The sequence below is a fragment of the Carassius carassius genome, chromosome 20, assembly GCF_963082965.1.
Source record: "Carassius carassius chromosome 20, fCarCar2.1, whole genome shotgun sequence".
Classification (NCBI taxonomy): domain Eukaryota; kingdom Metazoa; phylum Chordata; class Actinopteri; order Cypriniformes; family Cyprinidae; genus Carassius; species Carassius carassius.
Window position 1 is genome coordinate 9,427,915 of NC_081774.1, and position 8,493 is coordinate 9,436,407.

General features: G+C 35.6%; 1 long non-coding RNA gene across 2 annotated transcripts; it reads right to left on the reverse strand.

The window, feature by feature from the left end:
- Positions 1 to 3,961: 3,961 nt before the first annotated feature.
- LOC132095749 (uncharacterized) lies at positions 3,962 to 7,598 on the reverse strand. Of its 2 annotated transcripts, XR_009422495.1 has the most exons (4): positions 7,516 to 7,598; positions 7,122 to 7,208; positions 6,171 to 6,330; positions 3,962 to 4,021 (listed from the first exon to the last, which is right to left on the reverse strand). It is a non-coding gene; the product is annotated as an uncharacterized LOC132095749 (long non-coding RNA). The 2 variants fall into 2 exon arrangements; XR_009422494.1 differs by lacking the exon at positions 3,962 to 4,021 and having other exon boundaries at positions 5,830 to 6,330.
- Between the last annotated feature and the right edge of the window lie 895 nt (positions 7,599 to 8,493).

Consider the following 8,493-nt stretch of genomic DNA (forward strand, 5'->3'; position numbering starts at 1 on the left):
CTACATTTTTAGTTACAAAAGTTATACATTTACTTTTACATTTACTTTGAAGCAAGACACTTTAGCTATAAAAACCTAGATGATTAAATAAATGAATAAATAAATCAGTCTTTTAAATTAAATTGTAAAACGCTACTGCACGAGAAACTGCACAAGCCAAAAATAAGTCACACTGATTTCAGGGAAGATGTGGCAGCTTTAGGTGTTTCCCAACATTATAGAAAAGACGTAACACTTATGTGACAAATGTGAAACCTTAGTGAGGAGTTCCTCATCTTAAGAGGTTACTTGTAGTGGTTATTATTGAAACATTATAGAAAACTGTGAAATGAATAAAGGACACATCTGTTAATAAACATTTAGTACACAACCTACTGTGAACTATACTGAACCTACTTCGAGCTATATTAGCTATATATTAACAGATATCTATATATGAACCTACTTATTAGCTATATACTTACTGTATTTCTAGTTCACGTTTTACAGTTTTCATACGGCATGTTTTGTATTTTGATCTAGCTGAATTTCCTTGTAACTACTATATCAGTACTGTCACATGCAAACCAATAAAGAGAAGCCATCCCTAAGGAAAAATGAAACTATTTTTTTCTTTCAAACAGTATACAGGCTCTCTGTCAGTGTGACACACATGTGCATCCTATGGCATCTCTTTCTGTCTTCCACAAATATTATTTAAAGTTTGTAAAACTTATAAGGATATTATTCTTACACAAATGCATCAATTCTGCTCAGAAGGCCTTAATCCACCTCCAGAGCCACATAGAGCAATTTCTATGATGGATTTGTGCATGTTATTTTGCTTTAAAATCTTGATCAATATTCACTGCCATTATAAAGCTTGGAAGAGCCAAGAAATGTAAAAACTCTGATTCTATTTGTCTGAAAGAATAAAGTCAAATACACATTGGATGGCTTGAGGGTGAGTAAATATTGGGCTAATTTTCATTTTTGGGTGAACTATTCCTTTAAGGCTTGTATCACTGGTAGGCTAATTCATGTTTAATCTGACTTAAACTCATATATTGTCTAATATTCTAACTAATTATTCTGATTTATTCAAACAATGTCTGAATCTCCCTCTGTGCTACTTTGTCTCTCAGTAAAATCAAGTCTCGAAGGAATAGTTCACCCAAAAACAAAGTCGTTGTCCAAACTTACATGGAATGAACAATGGATGCAGCAGCATCCAAAACACTAAATCTTGGACTGTTTATTCGTGTTGTGGCCATAAGATGGCAGCAGCGTCTAAAATGAATCAACAAGGATTTTCCTCTGGAAAAAACAGATTTTTCTTAAAGTTACATTTAGTCAATGTCTGAATATTGGGTGCATTGTATCCAGTGGCGGACTGGGACAGTAAATCAGGCCAGGAATTTGACTCCACCCCAGGCCACCTCTGTTGCTGCAGTCACCACCACCCAATTCATGTGTCCAGCAGACTGATAAACTCTTTGGCTCTTTCAGTTGTTTGAATTGGGTTATACTTAAAAAAATAAATCAAAATCCTTAGACTGTGGACAGGCAAAATAATCAAATGAAGTATCAAGAAGTATCAAGGCATTTACTGTCTCTATCATCTTTCCCTTAATCCCCCTCTCTCTCACTCTGCACATTGAGTTTCTCTGCAATATGAAATAAGCACTTTCAATAATCTATATTAATTATGCAGCCATCAGTTGTATGTCCCAATGATCACAGTCCTACTGATGACCTTATAAATCATAAAAGCACATATTTTTCTAAGAGTATAGCCAGCATGTTTAGTTTTGCTTATAACTTAAACTTTACCTGAAGGTTCCTGCTCTGACTCAAAAGCTGAACTGTCCACCCTCTCTTGTTCATTAGCAGGAGCACTTGCAGCACTAGTGCTACTGTTGCTTCCTTCATCACCTTCAAAATAAATAAGCATTGTACACTAGACTACATATTGTAGTCTAGAAATGGAAAATCAATTTTTGGTCAGTTTTGGCACTAAAAAAATACTGTATCTTCATATGTAAAACAGTGTGCTAGTTTGACATTAAGATGCTCTTTTAAAACATCTATCATTATATACATTTGTAATATATATATATATATATATATATATATATATATATATATATATATAATAGATTTTATCTATTGCAAGTCGCTTTGAATGAAAGCGTCTGTCTGCCAAATGATTATGTAAATATTAGGGTGGAACAGTTCAACTTTTTCAAAGTTCGGTTTGTTTCACGGTTTTAGAGTCACAGTTTCGATATAGTTGTATGTGCTATGTTTATGGAAAAACTATACTAGCCTATTATATTATTAGAATATTATTAAGAATATTTCAATCAAGAGCAGTGAGTGATTTATTGGTTGTTGCTGTTTGATTAATATAAAGACTGTCACTTTAAGAGAATTCACTGATACAGTGTTCGTATTATTAGTATTGAAGTATTGATTTGTCCAGGTTTGTTTCATCGCTGTTGTGATGTCTAGGAACCCAGAATGCGCATGCATCAACAGAAACATATATTATTTGAACCCTGTTTGTTTTACATGTTATTTATAGTAAACCATATTACAGATGCTTTGTCAGATTTAAGTTGAACAGCGGTCCCAGCGCATGCCGAACCGAGTGTGGTGAACTGAACGGTTCGTTTTTTTTCAGTGAACCATCTTAAATATAAATGGAATTCTGACTGACCTGCTCCCTTACTGGCGAACATGGCTGGGATTTTGCAGCAACTTGCTGCGTCTGTGGCCAGGGCTTTTCTCCTTTCTCTCTCTGCTCCTCCTTTGCGTTTACGCTCCATTTTTTGCGCGATTTTCTAAGATAAAACCTGCCTCTGGATATAGCCAATTAGGCAGTGCTTCGCTGATGTTTGCTCATGTGGTAGTGTCATTTTCACTCCGAGATCGCCTGATTCGTACATTCATAACCCAGCTAGAAATGCTACGTTCCAAGGACGTTCTCAGAACGTCCCCACTGGTGTCAAGGACGTCGCCTAGTAACGTTCCGGGAACGTTCGGAGACGGTCATGATGTGGAGTTCTTTAAAGGGTCGGGGGACGTTATTTTGCGGACCTTCACAGAACATTCAGGACGTTATCGGAACGTTTAGGGGACCATGTTATATTTGCAAATGTGATGTTCCCAGAACGTTCTCAGAACGTCCCCACTGGTGTCAAGGACGTCGCCTAGTAACGTTCCGGGAACGTTCGTAGACGGTCATGATGTGGAGTTCTTTAAAGGGTTGGGGGACGTTATTTTGAGGACCTTCACAGAACATTCAGGACGTTATGTGAACGTTTTCAGAACGTCCCCACTGGTCTCAAGGACCTGTAGGGAACCAAACTAGAATTTTACTGCAAAAAACACTTGTTCTTTCAGAACTTTAAACAGGAATAAGCATGCACGTTTAACACATTCAAAGATAAAATCAGTCATTTATTTTGTGTGAACAAAAACAGATTATAAATAAATTATATATTACATAAATTATATATATATATATTATACACACACACAAATATTAGGAAACAGTAATAACAAAAAGAACACATATTTATATTCATTTTATGTTGCGTAAATGGTGAACAACAAATAACAAAAACAATAATTTATATTAAATATATACTGTGTGTGTGTGTGTGTGTGTGTGTGTGTGTGTGTGTGTGTGTGTGTGTGTGTGTGTGTGTGTGTGTGTGTGTGTGTGTGTATGTGTATCAGTCACTGTCTCCATCCTCAGGAGGTGCCCGAAGTTCTTCTTCCGCTGCCTGAAAAAATTAAACATTATATTTACCAATCACTTCAACAACTTTTTAATTACTTTTAACTCCACTTTGTTTATAAGTACCGGTACTAAGTAAATAAATCAAAACAGTTATGTTATTCTAGAGAATAGAGAGAGAGAGAGCTCTCAGTGAATAAAACAACTTACAGGTGTTGCGACCAACTTGGGTTTCCCCTATACATGTATCAATTTCCTTTTCTGTGTGTTTCGGAAATTGTTTGGCACAAGCACCTAGAAGAGAAAAAAAAAATGTAACAAAATAAATGTGAAAAGTCTCAGGGCTCAAAACTATGCTGAAAAGTTTTTACAAGAACAATAGTCACAGCTCCACCGAACAAAAATTGAAAAAAGAGACACTTAAACATTTAAAATGGACCATTATTATGACGTTATTGTTATACATTTTTAAATATGTAGACTAGGCTATTATAGGTATTTTTATAGTTTGGATTATTTTATATTTTTATTTTATATTTGTTATAATATCCCATTAGTCCTAATAGATGCGATTTCAACTATTTCTGTAGTACTTTTATAAAGAACAACGCTTTTTCACATAACGCAGTGAAGCAGCCCTGCACGAGAGAATAATTGATTCTAAAATAAGAATTGATCAACCGATTCAGCACCATCGCCTCGGACAGCACCGGGGAACGGCGCGATGTGGAAATAATATTGCTGTTGACGCAATTGCCCTGCTCCCTCCAAAATGGATACAAATGCATATTCTACAAGGGGTTTAAAATAATCTAAATAAATATATGACGATTATCACTATTGACATAAAATGTGAAAATAAATTAAAAGTGTTAAGCCATATTACAGTAGGCAGTTATGACATGCAAAATATGAATTTTTATTTAAGCGTTGAGCATTATAAACAATCAGACACGAATCTGATGAGCTCATGATGCAATAACCAATCATATGAGTTTAGATAAGAATTAAGAAAAAAAAACTGCTGGTTTGCGGGAGTTTTTGCCGCGTTCACGCCAGTGCCGCCTCAGACAGAGACAGACACAATCTGGATTTCACTGAATTCACTCGTGGAAAACTGTATATGTAAGTGAGATATTAATTTATAATCCTATTGTTTTTTTCATGCTACTAAAATAACGACTTGATTTTGTAATCGGAAAAACTAATTAACTAATTCATAAATGGGTCTTGTGATAGTTTACAATAATTTGTATTTGTAATATTGCAAATGTTTTTGTGTTTTCGTGAAATTAAATATAATATAAATTAAATATAAGCATAGGCCTATATGGTGTAGTTTACAGCTAGAGTCCTGCACGGGTTCGGGTACCTGTAGGGGTACCTGTAGGTTTTTGCTCAAACGGATGAAAAATATCCACCTGTGTCGGATACGGGTGCAGGTCGGGTCGGACACGGGGGAAACATGGGTTTAAAACAATCACATGCAAACGTAATGCATATTTTTAGGAACACATCTACAAAAATATGCCTGTATTTCAAGTTGATAAAATAATTTTTTATAAAACAATTTAAATTCCATATCAGTTTATTTGTGTCCACGTGCCACGCCCTCCCAGGAATCTATAACGTTAACTATACTTCCACTTTTAAAAATTCATCATAACCGCGCGCGCTATCTGCTTGCAGTCGTCGAGATGGATTCTGAGGAGTTTAAGAAAAGAATAGCTAGTGGAGGAGTTTGTAAAGTTGTAGACAATACGTCATCAAAAATCAAGTCCAATATGTGGGAGAAATTTGGAGTTAACTGAAGAAAATATTGTGAACGGCTTATTTGCTGCATGCATTTTCGTGTTCGGAAATGTGGAACTTCATTGCTGAGGAAGCACAGATAACTGGTTAAGTGAGGAAGCTCATTAAATAACTTCATATTCATATTTTCTCACAATATTTTGTCACCTATATCACAATGCATCTGTTATTTTCTTATTTTTTAAATTCTCATATTTACATTTACATTTATTTGTTTAGTTTATTGTAATAAAGTTTTGACATCCAAAAGTACACTTTATGAGCAATATGAATAAGTGAATAAGTAAAACTAAAACCATATGAAACATTTATGATTATTAGTGATGAAAACAGTTGTGCTTCTTCACATTTTTGTGTTTTTCAGGGTTATTTGATGAATGAAAGAAAAAAAAGCAGCATTTATTTGAAATGTAAATCTTAACTCTCTTTTCTGGCCAATTTAATGCATCCTTGCTGAATAAAATGATTTTTTTTTTTTTTTACTTGTTTTTTTTTTCGTTTAGAAGTCAAAAACGAGAAAACAAATTATTCGAAGGTACAGGGTAAGTACAGACATTTTTCTGTTTATCATTTGCTCTTTAAAAAGTTGCATGATGAAGTGAAAAGAAGAGAGAAGTTTTGAAAAGCATACTTAAAACAATATGGTGGAGGGCTGTCCCAATGAAGGTCAGTTTTCCTTTTCGGCCTTTCAGGCTGTAATTTGACCAGGCCTCATTGGTGGCTATTTTCCGAAGGATTCTCCTCACAGCGTCTCCAATGTTGCTACCTCCCATCAGGCTCAAAAACTGTATCTATGCAACATATAAAGATAAATAAAGCAAATGTTAGTATTGCAATGCCACATGGAGCAGGGTAACTGCTGACACACAAGCAAATGCGAGAGGTGTATTTAATTCTGATAATTTAGCCTACATGCACACAGATCTACATTTTGAACTTAAAAATGTCACTTTTGTGACAAAAAGGTTACTGACCCCTGTGCTATATCAACATACCATCCTTTTTTTCCCTTCTGGGCCCTCAAGTTTTAATAGGAAAGCTTGCAGCTCCTGCAATGTTTTGCAGGGCCTCTCAATGGTCTCCTGTGGTGGTGTTGTGATGGTTGCCGGACCAGGACGATTCTGTTGAATAGCCTGGATCAGACGCTAAATAGAATTGGAAATATCTGTTGACATTCTCTCAATTGCGAGGAGCATCCGCTGCTCAGATTGTTCGATGAGATGCTGGAAATCTGAAAAATTTAGATGGGTGAGATGATGATGATGGAAGGGGGGGGTTCATCTTGACATTTAGTTATTTGCTTAGTATTCAGGCATATGTGTGGTACTTCAAGAAATAAAATATAGACATTGGCATGACTGTATTGCCAGATGCAATAGCTGGTCTAATTTGGATAGTAAGTCAAGTCATCTTCATTTATATAGCGCTTTTAACGATGCAGATTGTTTAAAAGCAGCTTTACAGAGATGAATGTATAATTTAAGGTAACAGAGATTGAGATTAGAAAATGCAGCCATAATCTTAATTTATTGAACCATTTATCTTAACAAATGAATAGAATATCAACATTAAAAATGCATACCATGAAAAGTATTATTAGCTGAAAGATTTGGAAGGGATGGCTCATCTTCCTCAGGTGAGTGAGCTGTGATGTCAGTAGGTGGTTTGTCTAAAAACAGACATTGAAAGCATGCGATAAACTCAGTTCAGGGGAGTTGAGTACTTTTACACAAAATGCCATGACAAAAAATACCAACCTGCAACTCACACAATATAAGACACTCCAACCAAATTCAAAACTTTTTTAAAATAGGATTTCCATTAGAAATTTGTTTGTACTGTATTTCACACAAAATAGCTTCTTCCCGTCAGCTGGCAATGCACTTATTTTGCCTGTTCACTAATTGACGCTGACGCACCACCATCAAATCAACACAACACAAGAAATTACACCAAAAGTTAAATCTGTTACTTACAACTTGGAGGCTTTGGGAGGCTTGATGGCTTCTGAGAGGATGTTGACATTTTTCTCCTTTTTTTGGTAGGAATCTCACATTCTTCTATTCATTCAGGATGAAACAGTTTATATATAGTTTAGTTTTATAGAGTAGTTTTCTCTGTAATCATGGCATGATTTTTATACATAAATAGTGGACTAATGTATGACAAAAAGCAATCGCATATGTTTACCTTCACTCTCGGTCCAGTATTTTGATGGTACTTTTTTTTTCCGCTCTTTTAGCACCTCTTCTTCTGTGTCCACGTTTGAACTTTCTACAGCTTTTTTGGCTCGTTCTCTGGCTGTCTTATAGTTGTCTAAGGACAGAGTAAATTTGAGTTATCTTTTTAGTTTTTGTAATCATTTTACTGTGTAAAGGCAGTGTACTTTCATATGACTATATATTTATTCAGTTTTCTCACCAGTCTCGGAGAGTATTCTTATTTTGTGCCGCTTCCAGAGCTCCTTATCTGGCCTTTGGGAGGCCTTTGCCATGGCAGCAGCGTTTCTACGGGGCCAGTAGCAAATCAGAACCTAAAACATTTCAGGGAATATGTTATTTCCGGTATTACGTGTGTGTGTGTGTGTGTGTGTGTGTGTGTGTGTGTGTGTGTGCGCATGTACCCTTACCCCATTCACCTCCTCTACCCATAATGCAGGCGCCACAGCAATTGCATTTTCTTGTTCAAAAATAACTATGTAAAATCCAACCTACATTACAAACAGAAGAACAGACACTCCTTAGAAAAGACGGTCAATATTCAGTATATGAAATCTAAGTTAAGACATTAAAGCAATGACAGAAAAAAAAATAATACTAACTATGTACATATTTCCATATTTCATTAATCAAGGTCATGAAGGAGAGAAAAGACAACTTTGCGGCCATGCCCATCCTCAAGGATCATTGCCCTTCCTTGCAAGTTTGCCTTGTCCAGTATCTCCATCTTTGATG